The sequence below is a fragment of the Mauremys reevesii genome, linkage group 17 (assembly GCF_016161935.1).
Source record: "Mauremys reevesii isolate NIE-2019 linkage group 17, ASM1616193v1, whole genome shotgun sequence".
In the NCBI taxonomy this organism is placed as follows: domain Eukaryota; kingdom Metazoa; phylum Chordata; order Testudines; family Geoemydidae; genus Mauremys; species Mauremys reevesii.
The window spans coordinates 8,117,598-8,134,039 of record NC_052639.1 but is presented as its reverse complement, the minus strand read 5'-3'; the positions used below and the strand labels follow the sequence as shown (position 1 = coordinate 8,134,039).

At 53.5% G+C, this 16,442-nt stretch overlaps 1 non-coding gene across 1 annotated transcript; it reads left to right on the top strand.

Moving 5' to 3' along the window:
• The first annotated feature begins 570 nt into the window (after positions 1–570).
• On the top strand, positions 571–652 carry TRNAS-GCU. Its single transcript has one exon. It is a non-coding gene; the product is annotated as a tRNA-Ser (tRNA).
• The last annotated feature ends 15,790 nt before the right edge of the window (positions 653–16,442 follow it).

Below are 16,442 nucleotides of genomic sequence, written 5' to 3'. Positions count from 1 at the left end.
AACCCCACCCTCAGCCTGGGCCCCTGACTCCCAGCCCAGCCTCGACCCCCTTATCCCTGTCTGCACCCCTCTCCCCAGCAAGCAACAGCCCCACTCCCAGCCCCGGTTCTCGACGGCGGCTTCCAAGGGGCCACAGCCATCGCTAAGAGGGCACAGTGTGAAATGTTTGGGGACCCCTGGTTTAGGGTGACGTTCTCAATCACTTCTATGCAGTCCAATAAAAGCTATTCCTCACCCACCCACCCCTCCATCAGGACAGTCTAGGTATGTTCTGCTGCCCTTCACTCATGCAGGAAGGATAACAACATTTCATTCCACTCAATCCTAAAGTGATTTGTAACCCACCACCAGCCAAAACTGGTCATTTTGGGAAAGTGGCCGCATCACACTCCATAGCTAGGCAGAGTAGGTGTGTCTACGCAAACACGGTCTGTTCCTGAAGTCTTTCCCCCAGCTACTCACTAGATGTGAGGGGGGAGCTCATTCAGCCCCTGCTTCCGCTTAGTATTTCAAAACTCCTTATTGTCCCTAGCTCTGCTGGCCTTAGATTTCTCCTCCTGTCTCTTCATTGATGCGGTGGCCGAGTGGTTAAGGTGATGGACTGCTAATCTGTTGTGCTTTGCACACATGGGTTCAAATCCCATCCTCATCGGATGCATTTAGTCTTCATGCCTCTTCTATAGACAACCATCTCCCCTTTTGGTACAATGACAGATCAAACAATGTTGCTTCTTGCAATCAGAAACTCAGAACTCTCTTGCTTTAAATAAAATGTCTAAATCCCAGATTTCTTTAAAAAAAAAATCTCTAGTGCTGTATTTCCTAGTTTTTATCTCAAAAGGGAACATCCTCATCATCTCCCCCAAACACTCTGGGACCTGCCCAAATTATTAAAATACCCTCAACCCGAGCAAGGCCAGAACAGTGAACCAGAGCTAGTGTCTAGGCCAAGCTGTTCTGAAGGAGGCAACTCAAACATTTTCTCCCTGCTTCCCTGGGCAAGGTCTGACTGAGAAAACAAAATTCCCCAAACTGAAAAACCAATACTAGTCTGTATGGGGACTTTGGTTTGCAAGTATTATTGTTATTATTCTCTTCTGATTTCTGAATCAGTTCAGTTCAGTCTTTGTCCTCCAGGTGTGTTTCCAGCTGCTGAGTTGTGGGGGAGAGAGGCCAAGTCATGATGTCTCTTCCCCTCTTTCATAGTTTCTTCCATCTTGCTAGGAAGCTCCTTTGCTACCATGTGAGTCAAGCAGTGTCCATTGTCTCTGTGCTATCCCGGAGAAGCCTGCATTGTACACGGTTCCTGGGATAGTCCTTGGGAGTGTGGATCCCTTCAATGGGCCAGCAGCGAGTCTGACTTCTCCATTGTCACACCTGAAAGGCTGGTGGGGGCATTTCCCAACCTCATAACATATCTCAGTAACACACACAGAGCAAAACTTCATAACTTCCCAACCAATGCGAGCACACACAATCCAACAAGATATTAATGTTCAACAGATCAAGACTTTTGAAATGATACCTCACCAGGCAGACTTTGTACAAACCATGTCATCATTATATGAGAGTGGTGAATATGGGGCTTCCAGGTGCTGCTCTGAGCACAGCGTGCCACACCTGGGCTTACACTGCAATGGAGACGTACCCTTAGAGTCCATCTCTCCTGGGATAAAGATGGCAGCAGGGCTGGCCTGGGTCATCTGACTTGGGCTCATGGAACTAAAGCTGAGGGGCTAAAATCTGTGGTGCAGATATTTGTGTTCACACTGAAGCCTGGGTTCAGAAACCCTCACCCCTCCTGGGGCCTCAGAGGTTGGGCTCAAGCCCGTTTGTCTGCACTGTAATTTTATAGTCTTGCAGCCCGAGCCCCATAAGCCTGAGTCAGCTGAGCCGGGCTTTGGGACAGGTGCCCTGGGTGTGTTAATCACAGTGTAGACATAACACTAGGCTACGTCTCCAGTGCAATGAAACATCCTTGGCTGGCCCGGGTCACATTAATCAGGGTCATGCGGATTGGGCTGTAAAGTTGCAGTGTCCGTGTCTGGGCTCAGACTCAGTTCCCTGCTGTAGGAGCCCAGAAGGGTGGGAGGGAGTTTAGCGAGTGGAAATGGTGAAACCGCATTGAGGGAACTGGACCACTGACCTACCAGCTCTTAAGTCCCAAACTTTCAGTAACTCTATCGTCAGTGCCTGTGAGTGTAATTTAAACCATAAGAAAAAACACACTGGGCCAGACCAAAGATCCATCTAGCTCTGAATCTTGTCTTCTGACAGTAGCCAATGCCAGGTGCCCCAAAAGCCACTCCTCACCGCACCACTAGGAGTTGAACCCAGAATCTCCTGTTTACAAAACAGGGGCTGTAACCAGCTAAGCCATGGTGCCTGCTGTTACTTAAAGCATCATGTCTGCCCACACCTGACTCTCTGCCAATCCCCACTGGGCCCTGACAAGCTTTGCTCGTGTTTGGATTCTGTAAAGCAGAGGAGCAGGGGAAGGTTTACGCCCAAGGTGTGTGTGATATTCTTTGGACAGGTCTACGCTACAAAATTAGGTCGGTGTAATTACATTACTTAGAGGTGTAAAAAATGTCCACCCCCCTCCAGCAATGCAGTTCTATCAACCTAATCCTGGTGTAGATAGTGGCTCAGCTGTCAGAACTTTCTGGAGCTATGAAAGGGGAAGGGCCCAGCCTCTGTAGCAGGAATGCAGGGCAGGCGAGTTCACGGAGGGCATTGTGGGATACTGGAGGCCGCCACTTATGGTGATATAATGACCAGCAGCATTTACACTGACAATTTGTCACTTGAAGTTTGCTGCAAAAAGCTCTAGGCCTCTCGTCGAGGTTGGGATTGAGGGGCACCGGGAACAGGAGGGGCTGTGGGTTGGGACAGAGAAGAAGCTGCCGACCGAGGGAGCGTTGTGTGTTTTTCATACAACTGAGCAATATCATTCTGCTGAAATAACTTTGTAGTGCAGACCTGGCCAAAGATTCTCTCTCTCTCTCTCTCTCTCACACACACACACCCACCCACCCTTGCAAGGAAAACCTCACCTGCTCCTCTGCTTTGCAGAATCCAAGCACATGGAAAGCTTGTCAGTCCCCACTGGGAATGGCAGGGAGTCATATGTCGGCAGAGAGTGTCCCTTAGCCACAGGCAGTCACCATGGCTCAAGCACCTGTTTTGTAAACAGGAGATCCTGGGTTCAACTTCCAGTGGTGCCTTGTTGAGTAACTCTTGGAGCACCTGGTATTGGCTACTGTCAGAGGACAAAACAGAGCTAGATGGACCTTTGGTCCAGTCCACTATGGTTTAAATTAAACTCACAGGCACTGATAGAGTTGATGAAAGTTTGGGAGTTAAGAGCTGATAGGTCAGTGGTCCAGCCTGTCACAGATGACCCCCTCCCTCTGGGACAGGGGCAGGTCTGAGCTCTCACACCAAATGGCTCATTCTGGCTGCCAGAATCCACGGGCAGCTCCTTTAGTTTACACCAAGGATTGAATCCTGCTTTGTGCACCGTGTGCGAGAATGAAAATCCTAAACCACCCTTTGAAATAACCAATGCAGCAGGACGTGTTATTGTCCCTGCTCCAAAGCAGACAGACCCATGGAGAAATGTCATGAGTCCAGGGTAATACTCCACTGCGGTTTTACCATTTCCACTTGCTAATCTCCCTCCCAACGTCCTGGGCTCCTAGAGCAGGGGACTGAGCCTGAGCCCAGACACGGACACTGCAACTTTACAGCCCAAGCTGCATGACCCTGATTAATGTGACAGGAGTCAGCCGTGGGTGCTTCATTGCACTGTACATGTAGCCTAACCTTATGTCTACACTGTGATTAACACACCCAGGGCACCTGTCCCAAAGCCCGGCTCAGCTGACCCAGGCTTATGGGGCTTGGGCTGCAAGACTAAAATTGCAGTGCAGACATATAGGCACTAGATTTGCCTTTTTCCAATCATCCAAGACCTCCCCCAATCGCCATGAGTTTTCAAAGAGAATGATCAATGGCTCTGCAGTCACATCTGCCAACTCCCTCCGGCCCCTCAGATGCATTAGATCCAGAACCAAGGACTTGGTCATGTCCAGCTTTTCTAAATAGTCCTTAATTTGTTCTTTCACCACTGAGGGCTGCTCACCTCCTCCCCATACTATGCTGCCCGTGTCTGTGAAGACCGAGGCAAAAAAAAAAAAAAAAAGCATTGAACACTTCAGCTTTATCCACATCATCTGTCCCTAGGTTGCCTGCCCCATTCAATAAGGGTCCCACACTTTCCCTGACCCCCTTCTTTTTGCTAACACACCTACGTAGAAATTGACTTTGAAGCTAATCAAAAGAAGTTCCATTTGAAATACAAATCGATACTGGGTCAGTTTTCTCCTCTATTCTATTTCTCACACACATTCCCCCACCCCAACCTTTGGAGTGAGGTTTTACAGCCGGACATTTTAGGCCAAGGGGGGTAAGTTACATCAAAGAAGCTTTTCAGGATTAGCCCCCATTTCCTACATTACTAACAAAAAGAAAAACAAGACAAGTTTTATTTCTCCAGTATAATTCAGTTGATCACACAATTAAGTCTCTTCTCCGTTAAAGAGTAACGTCGTGTTTAATTTCATTTTCATTGGTAATAATAAATCCTCAACAATTAAAGAATTTTCTCACATATGGCAGTTTTCCTTCAATCCCCCTTTCCACCAGTGAACCCTTGAGTACAGTTGTGGTTAGGGATTAGATCGGGGTGGACACATTTTTTGGCCCGAGGGCCACATCTGGGTATGGAAATTGTATGGGGCCATGAATGCTCACAAAATTGGGGGTTGGGGTATGGGAGGGGTAGTGGGCTCTGGGGTGGAGCCAGAAATGAGCTCAGGGTGTGGGAGAGGGCTCCGGGCTTGGACAGGGGATTGGGGAAGGGCGAGGGATGAGAGGTTGGGGGGTGGAGGAGGGTGCTCCAGGCTGGGACTGAGGGGGTAGGAGAGTGGGAGGCTGGGGCAAGGGAGGGGGTCAGTCTCCAGTTGATGCTTACCTCAAACAGCTCCTGGAAGCAGCAGCATGTCCCCGCTCTGGCTCCTACACAGAGGCGTGGCCAGGCAGCTCCCAGTGGATGCAGTTCCCGGACAATGGGAACCGTGGAGGTGGTGCTTGGGGTGGGGGCAGTGTGTGGAGCCCCCTGGCTGCCCTTATGTGTAGGAGCTGGAGGGGGGACATGCCAGTGCTCCCAGGAGCCGCACGGAGCCACAGCACATGCGGAGCGGGGCAAGCCCCCGACCCGCTCCCCGGCTGGAGTGTCGGAATGTGGCAAGCCCTAGCGCCTGCTCCCCAGTGGCTGGATTAAAATGTCTGAAGGGCCAGATGCGGCCCCTGGCCGTGGTTGCCCACCCCTGGATTAGATACAGTCCTGGATCAGAATCTCTGTAAAATAACAGAGATGAGGTTCCTATTAAAAATGCAGCCATCTCACATACGACACTGATTTCGTCCTACACACAGTTCCATCACCCACAAATGGTGAGTTCAACAAAAACACCACTTCTGTTTCCTCCACATCTACATCATTATGGACAGTGTCATGGGGTTGATACATCCTGTCACAGGGTGTGTGGCCATGTACAGAAGAAGGCAGGAATTTGGGTGGGGGGGTCAAGACAGCTTGTCTTCAGGTGGTGACTCCATCCAGTGGTGGGTGCAGTGTGGGGAAGAGGGACCTGGGACCACCCTACTCCACCAGGTCCTGACCCAGGGCCTTGAGGATCCAATACTCCTGTGTCCAGGGTTGATCTCTCACTGCAACAGTCCCGCTCCCTGAGTCACTTCCCCCCTTACGTCCAGAGTCGGTAATGTCCCGGCATCCAGCGTCGCATCCTTGGCGGTCAACTGGGTGTCTGCAGGGGCCTCAGGGTGGCTGGATGGTGCAGCCTGGGGGTCCAGCAGCTTCCTGGCAAGAGCCCACAACATAGGTTTGTTCTCCTCCTCAGTCCACCCAGGCTGAGCTGAGCTGCTCCCTTTTATACTCTGTCTCCAGTCGGCGCATGCCCAGAGAGGGGGAGGGGGTGTGGCCTCTTCAGCCCACATGGCAGTTAACCCTAGCAGTGCCAGTTCAAGGTTGATACACCTCATCACAGACAGCATTTCCCAAATGTTGGGATTAGCTAGGAGATCTCTTCAGGAGTAACCTCCTGCAGGGACTGGGTCACAAATACCTTGGGAACCAAATACCTGGGCATTTTGCCTAGTTCCAAATCACTTGCTGTGGAATTCTATCCCTGGATCATCTGAGACAATATTGACTTAAACAATTGAACCACCCTGTGACCATGTGCAATTACTTCTGTCAGTTGCACCATTTGGGGTCTGCTGCTGTTCACCTTTTCAGAGTGGAGGTTTAAAACCAGACTGTTTCTCTGATAATATGTCCAGCAGCTTGGAGTATTCTCTCCTGCTGACTGAACTGCATTTGAATTTTCTCCATGTCACCATGCAGGGATAGGGGAAAAACAAACCTAAAGTAAAGAACGATGGTCATTTGGCTGAAATTTCCCAATAAATCTGAGCTACAATCTGTCAAACACCACTAACGTGCAGTTATATGACCAAGGACCCTTCATGCAAGATGGAAAACTCATATCACAGAGAGGTAGAAGACACTTTCATTTTAATTTAAAGTGAAATTCCAGACTAGGTTACATCTGATGTTTCAGAATCAGGATGAGAAATTCTCCAATGATCCACTGAAACCTGCTTCACCCAGCGCTGTCTCATTAGTGTTATTTACAGAAGTTTTAGCACCTTCATAACAGGTGGAAAAAACAGCCGACCTTCCCAGAAGTGGCTTTGCCAATAGAGGGAAAAGGGGATTTGAACAGTGCTTGGGATCCATTTGAAATCCCCTTCCGAGTCTGTGACACTTTCACCTCCTGCCAGACTGACTGTTTTAGGATCAAAGACGTACAAGCACCATTCCCAAGTGACAGCCAAGAACATGACCTCACCAGACACTTTGGGAAGTGAAGGAATATGAAGGGGTGAACTCTGCATGGCTCAGGCACAAGGTAGCAGTTCTGGGGTGATGGGGTGACTCAGATTCCATCCTTCCCCATCTCCTTCCAGTGTCACAGAGCCTAAAATGACACTTATTTCCCTGACACTGCTCCAGCTCTTCATCATATTTAAATATAGTTTAAATGAGAAAAAAAAGTCAAAATAACTGCTGTTCTGCACAATCCAGGGTAATGTGACAACAACTGGGAATGAGAAAATCTGTCCTCAAAGAGGAATGTGGCAACTCGAACAATAACTTTGCACTGGGAGGAGGAGTACAAATGTGAATCTCCAGGTTTGTTTAGACAAGGAAATGTGACGGTGGTTAGGTCAGATCAGGAGGAAATGTGCAAGATAACTCCACCTACTTTCCATGGCCCATGTCTTTAGTGCAAGAATAGTTCTCTTTTTACATCAGGAAAGTGAACTCAAGCTAGCTAACTCCATGGCAACCATAGTGATGAGGCCCAGGTAGATTTTATCTCAACGTAACTGGTTGAAGACACCCCCTATCTCCCTCACCTGGGGTGACAGACATTCCTGGTAGAAAGGACACCCACTCCCATGACTCGCAGGACAATGGAGTTGATAGAAAGGACCACAGGATCCACCCCAAAGATGGGCGAGCTTCAAAACTGGGCAACTCATGTGTGGGAGCTGAGGGACCACAATGTGCAAAAGATGCAAATACCTTAATAGTCACTATCTGGGAACTGTCAAAAGAATTAAAGAAAAAAAATTTCTGACAGCTCTAGAGAAGGTTTTTATGAAGTTTATCTCCTTTACGGATTCTCTGATGTTTAGAAAGGCCTGAGCTATGACTGAAGCTTTTCCCGCACTCGCAGCATTCATAGGGTTTGTCTCCTCTGTGTATTCGCTGATGCCTACTAAGGGCTGAGGTACGATTGAAGCTCTTCCCACACTCACAGCATTCGTAGGGTCTCTCTTTCGTGTGGATTATCTCATGTCGAATAAGGGCTGAGCGGTAATTGAAGTTTTTCCCACACTCACTGCATGTTGTCTCTCTCTTTTCCGTGAGGATTTTCTCCTGGGATGTAGTTTCCTTGAGGTCCCTGTGAGTTCCCTGACAATTAATGGGTTCATCCACTCTCTCCTCTGAGTGGTTTCCCTGCTCTCTCTCTGGTCTGTGGTAACTTTCACCAGCTTTTCCCTGCTCACAGGGGCTGGACACGCTCCCTTTGGCTCTTCGCAGTAATTCCCCATGTGCTTCGGCGAGCTCAGCATCTTCCTGGTGAGGACTCTGCTCCTCGCTCTCCCTCACCAGCCCATCACCTGCTAGAAGGGAGGAGAAATCTCAGAATTGGGGATGGAAAGGCAGAGAACAAACCCAAGTAAGTGCTGAGGACACAGAAAATAAAAATCGGGGACTGAATTCCCCCAAACTCATCCCCATAGAGGGCAGTGGAGGGGATCAATTCTGCTCCCCACCCAGGACCAGCCCTTAGGGGGGGCCGTACGGGTGTCCCACCCAAGGGGGTGCCGGGCGCAGGGTTTGGATTCCTGCCTGACCTGCTGCCGAGAGGCTCGCTGGGCTGATGAAAGCGGCACGGGAGGCAGATAAGCAGCAGCGTGGGGGAGTGGGAGGGAGCCGAGCTGCAGGGGGCAGTTGGACGACCAGCCGTCAGAGCCAGGTGACTGCTCCGGAGCAGAGGGGCCCCTCTCCGCCCTGCTCCACGTGTGCAGCTGCTGCTGTTCCTGTCCCCCCCGGAGTCGCCCCTGTCCACTGCCGATGGGGAGCATCCTCCTGACTGCTCTGCGGGGGGAGGTGCTGATTGATGGCGGGGTGATCCCCTCCCCCCAACCCAGGTACCCGATTTCCACTGAGCTGGGGTGACGGGACGGGGGGAATCTGCGTGTGCTGCTGCCTCTCTGCCGGCAGCTGCTTGTGTCTGAACAAGCCTAGTTCAGGCTCCTGACCCTGAGAGCTTTCTTAAAGAGACAGCGCGCTCACTCACTCAGGGGCGCACACACACAGTCCTTCACACACTCCCCTCAACACACACACACACACCCCCACACCCCAGGGCTCCCTGCATCCAGGTCACTTCCCCCTGGGCTGAGCCGAGACATCAGGAGCAGCTGCTCTCCTGCCCTCCCCTTACGCAGCCTGCAGGGAAAGTGACCGGGGTGCAGGGAGCCCTGACGTCGCTCCTTGCTCCCCTCTCCCAGCCCCCCAGGGCTGCATGGGGTGGGGGAGCAGCAGTCCAGTGGGGGAGCGAGCAGCAATGCCAGCTGCTTTGTGCATCTAGGTCAGGTTCCCCACTTGGGTGCAGGAGGCTGCAGGGGTTAGGGGCAAAGGGGGCAGAGTGCAGGGCTGGGGCTCAGGAGGGGCAGGGGCTGGGGGCTCAGGAGGGGCAGAAGTTAGGATTGAAGGGGGTGTAGGGATTAGGGGTGCAAGAAGCGGAGAAGGCATTTGGGGCAAAGGGGGCACAGTGCAGGGGCTGGGGGCTCAGGAGGGGCAGGGGTTGGGGTGCGGGGGCAGATGTTAGAATTGAAGGGGGTGTAGGGATTAGGGGTGCAGGAGGGGAGAAGGCATTTGGGGCAAAGGGGGCACAGTGCAGGGGCTGGGGGCTCAGGAGGGGCAGGTGTTGAGGTGCAGGGGCAGGGTTTGGGGTGCAGGGGTATGCACCATGCAGGGGTTCAGGGTGCAGGAGGGAGGCACAGGGGGTATGAGTGAAGGGGGCACAGTCCTGAGCTTAGGGGCACATGAGGGAGGGGAAGGGGTTGGGGTGAAAGGGCACAGTGCAGGGCTTAGGGGCACAGGAGGGGGCAGGGGTTGGGAGGGGCTGGAGGGGGCAGGCGTTAGGAGCGAAGGGGGAGCAGGTATTTGGAGCGACGGGGGCACAGTGCAGGGGCTGGGGGGAAGGGAGGGTGAGGAGCCTGGGGAGCCCATGGGGGACAGAGGGAAGGGGGGTGCCATGCCCATGGGAGCCAGGGGCACCAAAATGCAAGTTTGCCCAGGGTGCCATGTCCCCAAGGCCCGCCCTGCCCACATCCCATCCAAACACTCAGTAGGAAGGGAGGGAGCTCCAGCCAAGCTGTCAGTCACCATCTGTAGGAAGCCAGGAGTGAGATCTGCTGGGGACTGTCCTGAGCTCACAGAGTCTGTGTGGGGAATCCCAGCTGGTTCTCTCAGGCACTGACAGTTTCTGGGTTGATTTCATGTTTCCTCACCTGTCCAGGGTCTTCTCAGGATCTCGCTTTCCTCTGAACCCTGAAGATCCAGGACCCACGGCTCTTCCCCTCCTTCCAGCTGGGAGATCACAGAGGGTTTGGAAACTGGAAACCCCGCTCAAGGGAAAGAAAACAAGGGAGGCAGGAGGGTACTTTGCCCACCTCTGGTATAGATGGTGACTAAACTTAACTTCTCATTTCCTGGTTCGCAGAGGTTTAATATAAACGCCCCCCCTCCAATGCAACCTTAACTTTGCCCCCAACCCTTAACCCTGCAGCTGGCAAGAACCACTGAGGATGGTTCTGTGTGGGCCGTGCAAAGGTTAACAAACTGCCACAGGGACTCAGGTGTTCAGCTCAACGCAGCAGTAACGGGATGAATTCTATGGTCTGTGGTATAAAGGACATCAGAGTAGATGACCTAATAGTCATATCTGGCCTTCAAAGCTACGAACCTATAATCGATCTGAGGAAAGACTAAGAGAACGTGCCACTGTCTGTGCTGTGTTCACAGGTGGGAATCCCAGCATCTATCCGCATGTCCTCCAGCTGTGTGCACGGGGCCAGCTGGAGCTGTGACTGGCTGACGGAGGGATGGGTTGCAGCAGCTGGGCAGAGCTGTGCCTGTGCTATGCAGAGAGGTGCATGTGAAACTTGGGGGGCCAGTTCTGCCTCAGTTCTGTGCTGAGTGTTGTAGGCTGTGTCAGCAAAGGTGCCCAAGGGCGTGTTCTTGCCATGGGGGTTGTCAGCACCCTGGCGACGTATGTTCCAGTGATCTGTGGGGCTCAGTGAGGGGTAAGTGAAGCAGTGACTCAAAAGGAAAACGCAGGTTGAGGGAAAAGAGGTGGTAACACTGCGAGTCTCAGCTGGTCTGTGTGCAGGAGGTTCAGCACTGGAGAGCAGGCCGGGGGGAGGAAGCTTCTATTTGCTATGACGGAGACGAACCCGAATATTATCTTAGCACAGAGAAGTCGTGAGACTTTCTGCTGCACTGCTCTGTTCCCAGAGCGCTCTGTAACCGGGGAGGGGAGAGGGCTAGTGTGTGTCTCTCTGGCATGTTGGGGTGATGCTGAAACAGGGCAGAGCAGAGGTGGCATTGTGGGAGTGCCATGAACCTTAACTCTTCATTTCCTCCTCTAAGAAGGGAGGGGACGGGAATCCTTACCCAGCGAGGTCACATTCTCAGAGTTCTTCTGCACGACGTCTCTGCAGAGGGCTCTCTGAGTGGGGTCCAGCAGAGCCCCCCTCTTCCCTGGAGAAATACACAGCCACCTCCTCAAAGGTCACCGGCCCCTGGAAGAGCAAGAGTCCAACACCTGCTGCCCCACTATTCATGGAGGAAAGGACCCAATCAAATGGAAGCTCTGAGACAGAGACAGTCAGCAGAGTCCTATCCCCACACTGCCGAGAAAGCCGGGGGGCACCACGGTGAGAGAACAAAGAGAGACCCCTTGTCTCTGCCAGCAGATCCATCACACCCCTACGAGCCAGAGGCTGATCCAGCCCCATGGCAGGAACCCAACACCCTCCCCACTGCCAGCAGCTGGATGTGAGGGGCCAGGACATCTTCCCTACACCTCCCAGGTGGGTGCCCCCTTTCCATGTCACACCAGCCCCTGGCTGGCAGGCTGAGGGTTCAGCACTGGAAGTCTGGTCAGTTTTCCCAGCCCCACCCAGGGGGTTGCTTTGTCTGTTTCCTGTTTCACAAATTAGGGAATTTTCTCCCCCAACACCCAAGTGTTAGTTCTGAGGAGCTAGGCCCACGTTAAACAAGTCCCAGCAGGTTTGTCACACTCTGTCCCCTCCCTTTCCTCACCCAGCAAATTCCCTGCCCCCCCCCAGACCTAACTCCCCAGAAGTTGCTTTTCTGCCCCTCCCCCTCCAGCAGGACCCCACCAGCCGCCCCCCAATAACCCGACCTGAGCTGGCTCCACTGCAGCCTCCCCTACCCCCCACCCTGTGCGGCAGCGGGGCCATGGCCGGGCGCGGGCCGGGGACTCGCGTGGGGCGGACACGCTCCTGCCGGGCGGGGTCGGGACCGGGGGCTGTTCGGGGCCGGTTATCACGTGGGGTCACGAGCCCCCGGCTCTGCCGCTCCCCGGGAACAGGCGGGGGGGGGGTCTGAGAGTCACCGGCTGGGGGAGGGGGCGGGGCCGGGGGGAAGGAGGAGCGGTGGGGGGCGGGTCAGGCTGGCCCCGGGGACCTCCCTTCCCTGGGCTGGGGAGGGCGGAAGCGCCCCCGGGGCAGGCTGGGAGATGTAGTTCCTCACGCTCCCTGGACAGGAAGTGACGTCGGCGAGGGAGGCGGAGCCGGACTGCGAACTCGCGCGGAGTGTTGGAGCCTCTCCCGGAGCCGGAGAAGAGTTTTGTGTCTCCCGGCTCTGGGCATGCGCAGATCGGGGGCGGGCGTGATCCGCTGCTGGGTGAGCGCCGCGCGCTGCTCCATTGTGAGCCGGGAGCCCGGGCGGGGCAGCGGGAGTGTCGGTGCAGCCCGGACATGGCCGGGGGGGGGGGAAGCCGGTGACCCCCGGGGAGCGGGGGGAGAGAAAGGGGGGGGCTGAGACCCCCTCGGATTTACCGCTGGCCCCCCCGTGGGGTCCCCCCCGCCCCCTTTCTCCCTAGAGCCACGAGCAGCCCCCAGGTGACCCCCACCCCTGAGAAGTTCCCTGCCCCCGATTGTGCCCCATTTTCTCTCCCCTTCGCCAGTGCCCAGCTCTCCCTGGGGCTGGGGGGGCTCTGGGGGTGTCTGGGGCCCTGGCCAGGGGCTCTGGGGACTGGGGGCCAGGGAAGATCTGGCAGGACCCTGGCTGGGGCTGTGGGGGTGTCTGGGGCCCCGGATGTGGGGTCTGGGCACTGGGGGGTGTCTGGGGGCTGCTGCTAACCCTGATCCTGCTCCCGGATCAGTTTGTGCCACAATCCTGGCTCCAAGCGCGGCCAGGCAGCCCCCAGCCAGGCCCACTCGCCCTGATAACTTTCTATCCACTTACCAAACACTGTCAGGTGAAATCACAGATTTTGCTTTTCTCCCCTCTTGAAAACTGCAGGAACTTCCCCCGCAGGGAATATTCATTCTCCCCCCCCCCAAGTCCTTGTCCTAGATCTGGGGGGTGGGAAGGGGGCTACAAATGCCACACAATGGTCTCTTCCACAAGCATTCTGGACTCCTTCTTTCTGAAATCTGGTTTCATTGAGACCATTGTTAATCCAGAGTCACTGCATGGAAAGACAAGGAGTGACTCCGGATGGACAGTGGGGCAAATGAGATCAGCAGTTCTCCCTGTGAGGAGGGGCTCTCATTAGCTGCTCTCCCCAGAGAGCTAAAGGAGGGAAGCTGCTCAAATGCTCTGTCCCTCTCTGCTCAGGATATTGGGGTTCAGCTTCCTGGGTCAGACGCTGCAGCCTCCACTGTGATCTGGGAGACCAGGCTTAGCAGCCGCTGCTCCCCCAGCAGGGGCTCTGTGCTGGGATGTGACCTTAATTAAAGCTGCTTCTCTGCCTGGCCCAGGTGATGACTTTCTCCAGCTGGTCCTAGCCCCTTGGGGCAGCCCTGGGCCCTGTTAATGCAAATTCTGAGCTACGGACTCCAGGTTATTGAAAGACCTCAGGGAAAGTGCTGGGGCCTGGCAGGAAAGTGACTCTGCACAAACAGCCCCTTGTCATTTCTCCTCCCATTAGCAATTGCCAGGAGAAAATCCAGCCATGGGAGAGCAAAGCCTCCAGGAATGGGACTGTCCCAGCCAGAGGGGCAGGGAGGGAGGACAGGGGAAGGGGAGACTGAAAGGGGCAATGGGAGAAGAGAGCTGGAAATCTCTCTTCCCACTCATTAGTCCACCTAGACACATGTATTGCAGCATCCCTGGGCAGAACCACTTTCCAGTGATCAAGAAAAGGCTCAGACAGAGGAAAAGCTGGTTCTTGACTCCATATTCCCCCTGCTGGGGTGTGGCTGCTGTGGGGTCAGTGTCTGAGGGAATCCCCCACAGTGACTCCTTTGGTTCTGCTCTTTTCTAGCCTTGTGTTCAGAGACTTTGTTATGCTATCGGGGGAGGGAGAAGGGAAGTTAAAAACCTCTCTGTGGGCTTAGCCTGGCAGGAGGGGCCAGCTCCACACTGTAATAAAGAGATTGAGCATTTTCCCAGGATGGCAGAATCTAGGATGTCTGTCTGCAGGGAAAAGGCCTGGGGGAATCGTCCTGTGAAATTAACTAAAGCCTGTTCTGAAACCTCCACCACTGCCCTTCTCACCCTCCCACGCTGCAGAATGACGTCCACGTTTCACTCCAGCTCATCCCATCCTCCCGTGGGACAGGGGAGAGAAACAGGCAGAGGAGCCTGTTCAGGTAGGGATTATCGGGGCGATGCTGGTGGGTTCCTGCAGGAGGGAGAGGGACAGCAAATACACTGGAGATAAGAAGATTTTATTTGGGGAGGGATAGCTCAGTGGTTTGAGCATTGGCCTGCTAAACCCAGGGTTGTGAGTTTAATCCTTGAGGGGGCCACTTTGGGATCTGGGACAAAAATTGGTCCTGCTAGTGAAGGCAGGGGGCTGGACTCAATGACCTTTTCAAGGTCCCTTCCAGTTCTAGGAGATAGGTATATCTCCAATTACTTTAAAAAAAAAAAACTTGCACAGTCTGGTTTGGAGCCGGGCAGGAAATGCACAAGGTGGGGAAGGGAGGAGGACAGCTTGTGACATTCCTGCTGGGGGGAGTTTAATGAGTGGCCCAGATTCTAGGAACAGACCCATGAGATTAGGAGGTGGAAATACCCTAATTTGTGAAACAGAAAATAACCCTCCTACACGGGGCTAGGAAAACTGACCAGACTCCCAGTGCTGGAGCCTGACCCGACTAACCAGCGGCTGCTGTGAGATATGAAGGGGGCACCCATCAGTGAGGTTTAGGGGAGATTCCCCTCCCTTCATATCCAGCTCCTCACAATGGGGAGGGTGCTGGGCTTCCTACCAGGGAGCTCTCCCTGGTCCTTGCTAGGGGCTCCATCTCCTGTATCGGTCTGTGGCTAGTAGGTGTGTGATGGATCTGCTGGGAGAGAAAAGGGACTCTCTATTTGTCCCCTTAACCTGGTGTATCCAGGATGCTCTGAGTGGGGTGGGACTCTGACTGTGATCCACCCAGAGCTTGCATTTGATTGGCTTCTCTCCCCCACAAATAGTGGGAGTGGGACATCAGGTACTGAGTATTGGACCCTTGCTCTTTCAGGGGCCGGTGACCTTTGAGGAGGTGGCTGTGTATTTCACCACGGAAGAGTGGGCTCTGCTGGACTCTGCTCAGAGAGCCCTCTACAGAGACGTCATGCAGGAGAACTATGAGACTGTGACCTCGCTGGGTAAGGATTCCCGTCCCCTCAGTTCTTGGAAGGGGAAATGAAGAGATATGGTTCACGCCAGCCCCACAATGCCACCTCTGCTCTGTCCTGTCTCTGCATCACCCCAATATGCCAGGGACCCACACACTGCCACAGACCCTCCCCTGCTGCAGAACACAGGAACAGTATTGCACAGTGTCAAATATCTCCTGTTTGCAGAAGTAAACTTCTTTGAGATGGGGCAACCACATCTGCATGCAGTGTTATGCTCCTACAAAGCACACGGGATCTTTATAGAGGAAGGTAAATACACAGCATTTATTGAGAATATAACAGTTACCATATGCTTTTTACACACACTCTCTCTCTCTCTCTCTCTCTCTCTCCATAGTTACTGGTCTGTTGTAGCTGAAGTCAATCTAATGGCCAGTTAGATTGAGCACGAGTGTGGGGCTGGGCTCTTGTCGGTCGCAATCCAATGCTCCGGGAGTGTGGCAAGATGAACCCAAAGTCCCATGGCCAAGCACCCTGGTTCTTATAGGGTTTTTTCCTTTGTTGAACTCTATGGATTTTGCTGTATCAGTTTGTGATCGGTTACTTCATAACTGGTGTAAACATTCCAGTGCACCTCTGAGAGGGTCAGCCTGTCCTTTGTTCTGATTTAATCAATTGTCCTCAGGGGTGCCAGCCTTGACCTCAGGGTCATCAATCTGCCCTTCATTATGGATGCGCGTTGTTGATTCTTTGATGTCATTTAAGTCTCTTGACTCCTTCTTCCTTGACTCTGTCTATAACAATGGCCTTTACACCTTCTCTTTTCCTGATGCATACATCCTCATTCACACAAACCCACTGAGAATACAAACAGTAGTGT